The sequence below is a fragment of the Narcine bancroftii genome, chromosome 1, assembly GCF_036971445.1.
Source record: "Narcine bancroftii isolate sNarBan1 chromosome 1, sNarBan1.hap1, whole genome shotgun sequence".
NCBI lineage: Eukaryota > Metazoa > Chordata > Chondrichthyes > Torpediniformes > Narcinidae > Narcine > Narcine bancroftii.
This window is the reverse complement of record NC_091469.1, coordinates 387,995,757-388,008,535: the sequence shown is the minus strand read 5'-3', so window position 1 is coordinate 388,008,535 and position 12,779 is coordinate 387,995,757.

Genomic DNA, 12,779 nt, shown 5'->3' with positions numbered 1-12,779 from the left:
AGATTTCTGAATGGTCAATGAAGCATAGACACTACCTCATTTTTTTCTCTTATTTTGCACTACTTATTTATTTAAAGAAATGTAATTTATGGTAATATTTGCACAATACTGCAAATTTTGTGGTACATATTGATGACAATAAATTTGATTCTGATAATAATAATTGAGCATTCTTTTCTGCCATTTTCCAATATTTTGAAACCCAGCCCTGTGAATTCCTTAATATCACAAAATCCATAATTTGCTATGGCTCCAATCTTGGAAATGCAGGACTATAACATTATTCTTGAATAATAATACACCAGAAAATAACTTTCAAGATGTTGCAGATCTTTGTGATGTCTCATCCAAAATAATATCTGATTGTTCCAAAGGAATATTTTTATAAAAACACACACATATATATATATATATATATATATATATATATGTTATGGAGTCCAGAGGATTCCAAAACCAGCAGCAATAGATATGCACCACAATACAAGGTTATTTAAACAAAAGTAGTTTTAAATTATATTTGAACAAGAAAACAGAATTGAACTTTAACTTTTGACTTAACCTTCTTCTTCTTTGGCTTGGCTTTGCGGACGAAGATTTATGGAGGGGTATGTCCACGTCTGCTTTTTGAAGGGGAGGACGTGGACCTGTCCTCGGGCCTGCACAAAGGAGCTTTTAGGTGGAGTGCAGTGTGCGCAGTACTGGCCCCACCCTTTACTCCCATGGTTCGTGTGCCGTGGCCAAGCAAGCTGGGACGTGGCAGCGAGGTTTTATATCGGAGTGACCTTCTCCTATGCAGGTTGCTTAACCGGGCTGAAGAGGCCTGCCTCCCCTTTTAGGTCGAACCATTTCTGGAGATCTACGACCGCTTAACCTACCTAACTACTTAATCCCCCCTCTAATACTAAGTGCAGGTGTGTGTAATGTATATTTAAGTTTAGAAAGGTTCTTTGGCTCACAGTCCAATCTCACTGGTTGCAAACAATTCTTGTTTTGTGCTCAGAAGTTAGTATTAACAAAGTTCACCAGTCCTTGGTGCTTAACAGGCAAATGGTTACCATTCAGGAGGGTTCTTGCTGGTTTTCAGAGAGACATTCCTTTTCCAGGACATCCACAACTGATTCCTTCTCTATCAGTCTTGCTGATGAAACTTGCTCCCTTCAGGGTTCTCCAGATGATCCGCTTTCTTTCAGGTACCTTTCTGATCGCCAGTCTTCTCCTTTGTCCAGGCAGTCTTCCAAAGTTTGCCAGCTTGTCCTTCTGGAACTGATTTCTGTCTCCTCTCTCGGTGTTTCACACCCTCCCTCTCTGAGGGCAAAACTCTTCTCCTCTGCCTGCAAAGATCACATGCTCTCCCAGGCAAGCTGCTGTTGATACTTCTGCAAAAGTCCCTGTATTTTATAGTATGTGTGTGCAAGCTGCTCTAACAATTCCTCCCAAACCACCTCTAAATACCCTGTCACTATATCTATAGATCTATATATCTATATATATCAGATCAGAGTGAATCTTCAAATTAATGGTTTAAAAAAAGGAAAATCATGAAGTAAAATCTAATTAGGCAAGTTAAAAGATCAGTAACACTACACAAGGGATTAAACATTTTTCATTGCTAACAGTAGATGGAACTCTGCAGTTACTGTTTTTTTAGTAAATTTAGAGAACAAGTCACAATATAGAATGAGTTACATTAGTTGCTAAAAATAACATTTTGTTGATATATATGCAAAAGATAAATCAAGGTATTAAAATGTTTCTTCATCAATGGAAGTATTTATTCAATTATTTGCTATTTAAAATCAGACAAAGTAATAAACACAAATTTCTGGATACTGCTTCACAACTTTTGTAGCATGTCAAAGAATCTTTTACCTTGAATGTATCCATTTATCTTTCCATAGATGGCACCTGCCCTGTTCAATATTTCAAACATGTTCTGGGAGAGAAAAAAGATTCATCAAGTATCCAGTCAAATTCCATAAAAGTTTAGTTTTGAATATCTTGGTGTGCACGGTGCAATGGATTTTTATGCTTTGAATTACCTCATTGATCTTTTTGCATGTTGACTAGTTGTTTAAAAATAAATGCTGGAATTATGCAGGTCAGTTGCTACAAGGAGGACAGAGCTTTTGGGAGTAAATCTTTCATCAGCGCTACCTTGAAAATATGGAGCACTTGTTATGATAAAACATTTATCTCTCTTCTCTTTGGCTTGGCTTCGCGGACGAAGATTTATGGAAAAATGACCAAATTTGGTTGCAAAATCTATATATTAGATAAAATCAGATTGGTATTAAGTGACCTTGATTTTTGATGAACTATAGAAGCACATGCTAGCAATGCTATTTCATTCAAAAAGAGGCAGCAAACAAAAGCCCACTCTAATAGTGTGCTGCAACAAAGAAACAATGATGTTGGCCGTAATATGGAGAAAGCAGCATACCACGTTTCTCATGCTATGAGATGGCAATTGTGCTGACTTGCCTCCACTTCCATCTCCAGCATTCCTAGACCAATGTCAAAGAAACTGACCTGAAAAGAGACACAAGATAACATGTGGTCTTTTTCTTCCTTGGGTACTCTGTTCTTCTTTTAACCTTGGTCAGACATTTTGCAGTAAGCAGTAACAAGGTTATGACGACTAAGTATGATACAACGTCCTCTTTCTTATCATTATGTGCAGAATCCCTCCGTGTTAATAGTGTCATACCATTCATTACTTCAGTTGTCCCTCATCACCTGGAAGAAATTCATCAAATACTGGCCCACCAAACCTTCAAATGGGAAAGGTTGCATTATTTGCCTGGGAGAGATGTATGATTAGAAAGAAATTAATGGAGACAAAGGTGTTGTATGTGCGCAGAAGTCAGTAGTTCCAGCCATGGAGGTCTGGTGGGGAAGGCAATTGCTTGACATTCCCACTAAGCAGTTCACATCATATTTCACACTCTGCGCTGGTTCAAATTCCAGATTTGGTTCACTATTCATCCCTCCTCCGTGCAGGTTCACAGTGGAAAAAATAAGAAGGAGCACTTCATGATAAGTAATTGCAAAGAGAGCAGGGGAGTGTGAACTTCATCACCAGATATAATTTGACCACATTTGTAGAAGGATTACTTCCTAAAACACTGTTAATTTAGCTTGCAAAATCTTTAAACTGCTTTGCTTTGTTAAGTTAAAAAAAAAGCAAGGAGGGATAGGGTGAGGGGAGAGAATGACAAGTTGTATTTGAATGTGCCTTGCAGCTTTCACAGAAAAGTTGTGTGAGTGGCAGTTCCTTGAATGTTTCACAAAGTCTTCTGCCTCAAAGGCAAGCCAAGATATTATATATCAATTGCCATTTACCAACCTCTTTGGATGGAAAAGTTGTGAGAGTATGATAAGTTGTAAGTGTGTAGATCACATAGAATGTGGAACATATTGCAGATCCCTTCTTGATTCTTCCCCATTGCTCTTCCTGATGCCTTCAATGAAGACTCTGGTGAAGGAATTTTAGCACCCTATGGTTTTTAATCTGAGAGAAGGCTCGTCATTCATCACCAATCTATTCACTTGCTTATTATGCTGGAAGAACATAATGAAAGCAGAAATTTATTGATGAACATGTTGTGGCAACTTTCAGAGTTTCATTTAACTGTAAAGTTCTTATCTCATATATTCAACATGGAGCACAAGGAGTTTACAAAATCACACAGTATTAAGCATATATTAACGACAAACAAATGGATCATTTTGTGTCTTGATGAACCTACATTGCTGATGCAGTCTCTCCCGCATCTTCAAAAGCAAACACGTACAATGTGGGATGGCATGGTTGGTGTAGCAGTTAGTGCAACATCCTTACAGCGCCAGCGATCAGGACCAGGGTTCAAATCCCACGCTGTCTGCAAGGAGTGGGTAAGTTCTCCCCATGTCTGTGTAGGCAGTGCAGGAGTGCGGACAGGCGCACACAGTCAGACAGTCCAGTGGTTCTATCTCCACCCCTCCATCATCATCTCTGTGGAACACGTGACATGACGAACAGGGCTTTCGATTGTATTATGCAGCAAAACATTCCAATATTTTCACCCACCAAAGCAAGTTCAGTTCAATCCTTTGTGAAGGGAATCAAATACAATTTTTCAGGGCATTTGAAACTCCAGCAGGTAAAGCTGTGTTAAATAGATTTTAATGCAGGCAGATGAGTCACCCAGCTTCAATCTAAAAAGATTAGAACAGACTACATTTTAAATAGTGAGATCTTGAAGCAATGAAGAAAGAGACGAGGTCAGTTGTGCATAACTTATTAAAATATTATTAGCAAGTATAAAAAATAATCAAAAAAACTAATGGCATGTTGCCATTATATCTGGAGTACAAGGATAAAAGGAGATAAAAGTTTTGCCACAGTGCAAAGAACTGGTTAGATTAAACGTTTGGTTCTGAAAATGTGGCACCACATTTGGTTCTGAAAATATTCTACATTTTGAAAGAGCCGGAAATCTGGAATTCTTATCCATAAATGGAAACATTCCACACTAATTATTCATTTCCATTTTGAAGTTGATACATTTTCAATAACCAAGTTTGTTGATGAGACCGAGCAGTGACTTTTGAGCTAAATCATACATCAGCCATGATTCCGAGAATAGCAAAGCTGGCTTAAGGGGATAAATAGAACCATAGAATATTATAGCAGAGAAACAGAACCTTCAGCTCATCTAGTCCATGCCAAACCATTTCAAAAACTCCCATCAACCTGCAACCAGACCATACCCTCCCACCCACGGACTTACCCAATCTTCTTTTAAATGTCAAAATCAAGTCCTCATCCATTACTTCTGTTGGCAGGTCATTCCACACTCTCTTCACCCTCTGAGTGGTTTCCCCTAAATATTTCACCTTTAACCCATGTCCTCTCGTTCTTATCTCACTGAACCAAAATGGAAAAAGCCTAGTTGCATTTACCCCATCAAGACCCTTCATAATTTTGTATTCCTCCCTTCATTCTCCAACACTCCAGGGAATCAAGTCCTAACATATTCAACCTTTCCCTATAATTCAGCTCTTCAAGTCATGTTAAGTGCCTTGCAAATTTTCTCTGCACTCCTTCACTTTTATTAATATCTTTCCTGTTTATTAGATGGCCAAAACTGCAGGCCATTGTCCAAGCTAAATATGTTTAAAATGAGCTTCAAACCATTTCAAGAAAGTGAAAGAGAGAGCATGCGAGGGAAAGAGAAAGTGAGGGAGATATCTGTATGTCAGTATCCATGTTCGTCTGATGGTAGTAAAGAATGAGGAAAGCACGACGTCTCCGAGTCCTAATTGTGTAAGTGCATACATAACAGTGATGATGAGGAATGAAATGAAACTTATGCATGATCCATGCGCCAACCGGGAGAAGGAAGAAAAAGGATTAAGGTAAAAGGTGACGATCTAACAAGTTCCACAAGTTCCCACCAAAAAGAGTCAAAGCAAAAATGCACCAAGATGGTGGAGGGAAAATTTGGAGAATTCAACGATGCACGTGAAAGTTGGGGTAATTATGTAGAACGGTTTAACTACTATTGCATAGCCCATAATATTAATGGAGCCCTGATAAACTGAAAACGTGCCCTCTTCCTCAATATAATGGGCAGCAAAACATTCGATCTCCTTAAAACCTTACTGTTCCCAGAGGACCCAGGGACGAAGACATATACTGATTTATGCACAGCACTGGGGAACCACTTAAGCCCCAGACCATCAATTATGCCAGAGAGGCAACAGTTCTATGAAAGAAAACAAATACCAGGGGAGGCAGTAAGTTGTGTCAACTGTCCAAACTCTGTCACTTCGAGCAGTTTCTTACCCAAGCACCATGAGACAGATTGGTGATGGGGTTGGCAGATTGCCAGACAAAACAGAAATTACTGGCAATGGACGATGAAGTAACTCTCAAGATCACTTATAGAACTGCCTGGAGCTCAGAAATGGCTGACAAAAATTTGGATGTGGGCCAACAAGACCTTCTGGTGTGGAGGTCTTCCCGTCAACAATGCTTCCCTTGCAGGAAATACAACCATTGCCCAGATAACTGTTTCTTCAAAAATTCGAAATGCCACTGTTGCAACAAAGAAGGACATATCAAAGCTAGCTGTCCGCTAATTAAAGAAACAGAAAAATGCAGGTGGTCTCCATATGATGATAACCACCCAGCCAAGGTCAAAGCACTGGCAGCGAGAGAGTGATAGACTGAGAGAGCGAGCAACCCTAGCAACAAGGATAGCAAGAGCTCTGAGGACAACAAAGCAACAGCTGAAGTCTTCCACATTGAGAGATAAATGGAAAAAGCACAACAATCTATATTCAGGTGAAAATCAACAATGAACCTCTGAAAATGGAGCTTGACACAGAGACTGAAGTGTCTCTAACGCCATTACATTCAAAGCAACACTTGCTACTACATCTTCCAGTGAAAATAACTGGAATAATACTGAAATGTATTACTGGAGACAAAGTCAAAGTGTTTGAAAATGTACAGTTAAGGTGCAATACAAGCAACAACAACCAAAAACATTATCTCTTTACATCGTAGATACTCAAGGACCAGCACTTTTTGGAAGAAACTGGCTACAATACATTCTTCTAGACTGGCTGGAGATCAGTTCAATACTAACTGTAAAACAAGAAGGCAACACCCAGCCAGAACTCAACCAAATCCTCAACAACCACACTGTGGTCTTCTAACAAGTATTGGGAAAGATCAAATGGATTCAAGCCAAACTGCAATTAAAAGAGAATGTGGAAGCCAGAACAGTTCTTTTGCAATGAAAATAAAATTTGAAGCTGAGTTAAATAGATTAAAAGATGAAGGCATATTAGAACAAATAGGATACAGTGATGGGCAGTGCCCGTCATACCTGTATGAAAACCAAACTCAGATTCACATTTGCAGCGATTACAAAATCACCATCAACCAGGCACTAAAAGTACCAGAACACCCCATGCCCAAAGCAGAAGAACACTTCCAAGCACTAAATGCAGGGCAAAAGTTCACAAAACTAGATTTGTCACAGGCATATCAACAAATAGAGTTGGATAAAGAATCAAGACAACATGTGACAATCAATACCCACCTGGGACTGTTCACCTATACATGCATGCCATACAGAATCTCAGCAGGAGACAAATTACTACACTGAATATCAATGGGATGTTACCTTGATGATGTCATCATCATGGGTTGAAATGACAGAGAACACTTACAAAGCCTTGAAAAGGTCCTTAGCAGACTACAACAGGCCAACGTACGACCACGACAGGATAAGTGTGTCTTCATGCTGCCCTCAGTGACATACTTGGGATTTTAAATCGACAAGGGGGTAAGAATGGATCCGGCGGCCACAGAAGCTGTTTGCCCCATATCCAACCTACAAGTCACTATCGAAAACATATCCCTAACATGTCTGCACTATGCAGCCCCCTAAACCGCTTACTCAAAGATCAAAAATGGTACTGGAAACTAAAAACACAGTTGATCAACTAAAAGAAATATTAACGTCAACAAATGAGGTTCTGATCCACTATGACCCAAACAAGGAAGTAACTCTAGCCGTTGATGCTTCACCAGTAGGACTGGGAGCAGTATTGGTCCCAAATCACAGAGAAAGGTGAGCAACCAGTGGTATCTGCCTCACGGACATTAACTGCAAGCGAATGCAATTACGCACAACTGGTAAAGGAAGGATTAGTAATAATTTTTGGTGTAAAAAGATTCCACTAATATCTCTACGGAAGAACTTTCACCCTAATCACTGACAACAAACCTCTAAGTTTGATTCTGGGGCCCCCACAAAGGGATACCAATATTAGCTGCAGCCAGAATTCAGAGATGGGCCATGCTACTAGCCGCATACAACTACGAGGTAAAACATAAACTGGAAACACTCAATGACCATGCAGGTACCTTATTACCCTAACCCTAACCCTTATCACGCTTACTACTACCAGAAACTGAACAAAAATAAATTATTAAATGGACAGCAGAAGCAGCGGCTATCAACTAAGAACAACTACAACAACTACCCATTACAGCCCAGATGATCATTAAATAAACCTGAAAGGAGGCAATGTTAAGCAAAGTCTTGTACTTAATAGATGGCCAGAATCTGAGGTCATACCAGAAGACCTGGAAGCTTACTTCACATGCTACCATGAACTTCCAGTTGAAGAAGGATGTTTACTATGGGATACCTGTAAAATTATCCCGGTCAAATGGGAAAACACCATATTATCAGAGCAGAACCACAACCATCCAGGAATGGTTCAAATGAAAGCACTGGTCTGGATGCATGTTTGGTGGCCATCAATAGACAGAGGCATTGAAACAACAGTGAGAGAATGCAAAATATGTCAGTCAATGCAGCCAAAAATGCCACAGGCCGATGCAAACCCATGAAAATGGCCTTCCAGACCCTGGCATCAGATTCATGTAGACTTCGCGGGGCCATTCATGGCAGAGACTTTCCTTTTAGTGGTGGATGCACATTCCAAATGGGCAGTAGCTTCGCGTATGAAAAACACCAATACTGATTCTACAAATGAACATCTATGGGCCACGTTTGCCACATACGGATTACCTCACGAAATGGTCACGGACAATGGACCCTAGTTTACATCAGAACCTTTTAAGAGATTTACTGTATGTGCGACAACCATATCAGACATATTCTGTGGGCACCCCATCACCCAACAACTAATGGGGAGGCAGAACGCTTTACACAAACATTTAAAAAGGCGATGAAAACCAAGAAACTCCTAAACGCCTCCTGGACTCACAGAATTGCAGATTTCCTATTGGGTTACAGGAACACATCGCATTCTACCACAAAACACACCCCAGCAGAATTGAGGTTTGGCCGCAATCTGCAGACAAGACTGTTCGCAGTTCACCCGGATCTGGGGCTCCATTTAGAAAAATCCACATTGCCACAAACCTTACCTCGAACTCTGGAGGTGGGTGAGAGAGTACTGGTACAAGATTACAGTCAACACAAAGACCCATGGGTGGTAGGGGTGATCCTACAAAAGTTGAGCCCCTGTTCATACTCTGTTCTAGTGGGGGGTCAGACTGTGGAAATGACACATTGACGAATTGCAGCCATTGTCTGACACTAAAGTCCACAAACCACCTCACAACCTGGAGGATGTAGAACCAGACCTGCCGTGGGATGCCACGGCAATCCAACCCCTTTGGCTGAGTAAAGGGGGGTGGGGTGGGGGGGAGGGAAAGAGAGAGAGAGAGAGAGAGAGAGATACACACATGTAGCCCAGTAACTGAAACAAGCAGCCCAGCATGTAGAACACCAGAAGCCAGTAAAGGCCGGCAATCGCTATCGACTCAACTATCTATGGGTCCCACCCAGAACAGCCCCGAGCAAATACCGGTCCAGCATACTATGCCCAGGTGGTCCAAGAGAGAAAGACAACCCAAGCACATTAAGGACGATGTCCTATAATTATTAAGTGCTGTTCCATATTATAATCACTCAGTATATGTACCCTAATTCTCACGAGTAGTTATGGGCCTGATGTAGTAACGATAAGAGGCCACATCATGATGTCAAGCCTATATATATATCTCTATATATCGTGTGTGTGGGTGCGTGGGTGCGTGGGTGCGTGGGTGCGTGGGTGCGTGGGTGCGTGGGTGCGTGGGTGCGTGGGTGCGTGGGTGCGTGGGTGCGTGGGTGCGTGGGTGCGTGGGTGCGTGGGTGCGTGGGTGCGTGGGTGCGTGGGTGCGTGGGTGCGTGGGTGCGTGGGTGCGTGGGTGCGTGGGTGCGTGGGTGCGTGGGTGCGTGGGTGCGTGGGTGCGTGGGTGCGTGGGTGCGTGGGTGCGTGGGTGCGTGGGTGCGTGGGTGCGTGGGTGCGTGGGTGCGTGGGTGCGTGGGTGCGTGGGTGCGTGGCCATGTTAGTCTGATGGTATTAAAGAATGAGAATGCACTATGTCTCCAAGTCCTAATTGTGTAATTGCATACACAAGAGAGACAGAGGCACAGCAAAAGCACAGGAAAGTGGCAAAATACTGATAATACAAAATAAATACAGAAAATACTGGTAATCAGTGGATAAACAGTAATGAAAGGAGTAAAACATGGGGAAGTTCTTAGGATGAAGACTAGAAAAGTTCAATTATAGTTTTTGCTCAGAAGTGGTTTCAGATTTGTAGGTGCAAACACTTTTATGAGGGTGTTATGATCATTCAAGTGGCCCAAGGAATAAAAGCCTTGAATTCATCATAGTAAAATGGTTTCATGATTATGCAACTGAAGATCAGGAGTGACATTATCAGTCATATAATTTTGTCCAGGATCAGCAAGCACACTCAGACAACATGATGGCAGCACATTCCAACCCCTAGTTTCCCCCTCCCACCACAATCACCTTCAAATGTGAAAAGGCAAACCACTAGTCCATACAACAGCACCCCTGCACTGACTTTTGCTTCAAAAATTACCTATAAAATTTTTTAAGGACTTGGCAAGCTGGATTTTGCCTGTTGCCAGTTGGCTCATTACTGATATGTGTCCCATCAATCCAGGGCAATTCTCTTAAATGTCAGCAGCTTCCTCAGCTTGAGGTGAAAGAAGCTGTGCTAGTCAGATTCAAGTGTTGGGGAGTGCAGGATGGAGCAAATGGATGGTGGCATTTGCAATCTCTTTGGCCTTCACATAGGAATGTTGCATTTTCATTGTATCCCCATGTGACTAATCTATCAATTGATTAATAAATGTGCAATGAGAAAGAAAATAAACTGCTGAAAGAACTCAGCATGCTGCGCAGCTACACTGATCTGATGCATCTCTCTCTCTCTCTCTCTCTCACACACACACTCACACACACACACACACACACACACACACACACACACACTCACACACACACTCACACACACACTCACACACACACTCACACACACACTCACACACACACTCACACACACACTCACACACACACTCACACACACACTCACACACACACTCACACACACACTCACACACACACTCACACACACACTCACACACACAATATATAATTACATTAAGTGCAAAAGTGAAGGTTGGAACCATGGAGGATGAGAAAGGAGAATTGATATTAGACAAGAGGAAATGGTTGAGGCTTTAAATAACTATTTTGTGTCAGTATTCATGGTGGAGGATGCACTGAACATGCTTAAGGACAGATGTTATGGATGGATGGATGAGAGGTGTTTTCAAGAATAGGTTCAAAGAGAATCAAGACTGGACACCTGTTATGAACAAACAATAGTTTTTATTTGCACCCAGGGGAATTTACAAAAAAGGGACACACTGACAGTCTAGCCTACACAGCACACAGGCATGGTGTACAGAGAAACAAGGGTTTAACATTTGAACACCCACTACACTGAGAAATGATAGGTTAACTTCTTAAGCACCAACCATCCACAGGCAGAGTGTACAGCGAAACTAAATGATCACATACACATGAACCTGACCCCCAGTGTCGTCGCTGTTCAGGATCCGTGATGGTCCCATTGCAGTTGACCCTCTGAAACTGCCTGTGGCTCACAGCCTGGAGTTCAGCAATGGCCACAACTAATGAACACATACACTGCAATAACACAAATAACTACACATTGGATGCAAATAAATCACTGCTAAACATTCTCAACTCCTGAGTGGGAACATAAGGGTTAAGCACACAGTACTCACCAATTATCTCTATCTCTAGCAGACACAGCACACTAACAAACAATATATCAATTACAACAAACAAATATGTTAAGTGAACCTGATTGTCTCCAGCAATGTCCACGGCTTGGGATCCCAGATGGACCCATTGCATTCAGACCTCAAGCTGCCCATGGCCTGCAGTCTGGTGTTCAGTTATGGTCTCCATGCAGCAAACAAAAAGAAAGAGAGAAAGCAAGGGACTGCATATGCTCAGCTTTTTCAATTCAAGACCTGCCCACATGACTTGCATCAGCCTCAACTGTAGGCGGATCTAAACATTGATTGGCGCCAAGAGGACTAATCACACATCAGCTGCCAGGGCCAATCATGCATCAGGTTCATAGGTAGGCAAGTCCCAGCTAGGGAGGTCAATGACCCTCCACAATCCAAACTCTCCCCTGTCCCACAGGTTCACCAACTTCCCCAGGAGATATTTTGCCCAAGGGAGTAGTCCCTAGCTTGTTTAATTTGTGCAGTGAACTGGAATTCACTGTCTGTCTGTTGTTCTGATGGCTGGCTCCACCCTCACCTACCCCAATATAAACCCTGATTCACCTCAGGGCTATTGTGTCTACCAGCCAATGATTGTAAGCTGTTAAAAACGTGTTGTACTCCTCACAAGTTTCTGAGTGCAATCAGTCATGTTACGATTTGTTCAACTGCTCTCATGTGTGGTGAGTGAGTGGTATTCCCCAAATGGCTCGAATTGTATTGTATGTGTACCGTTTCTAACCGATAACAGCACTGGCATCACCTCCTTCCGCATGCAGGAAATCCAAGGCCACCCTGACTCCTCCTTATGCTGAAGTGCTGCAGCCACCTCATTGGCCAGCAATGGTCATTTGTCTGGATGCTCCTTTGGATTTGCAAGGCAATATGGTGGCATGCATCCCAGATAGCAGGTGCTGTAGCATCCCATGGGTGACTGGGGGGTCGATCTGACAGCCACGCATCTAGGACATACCATTTTTCCCCCAGGGAGCACCAACCTTCACTGGGCTGTCGGCTACAGACCCACCTATGCCTGGATATTGTTCCTGC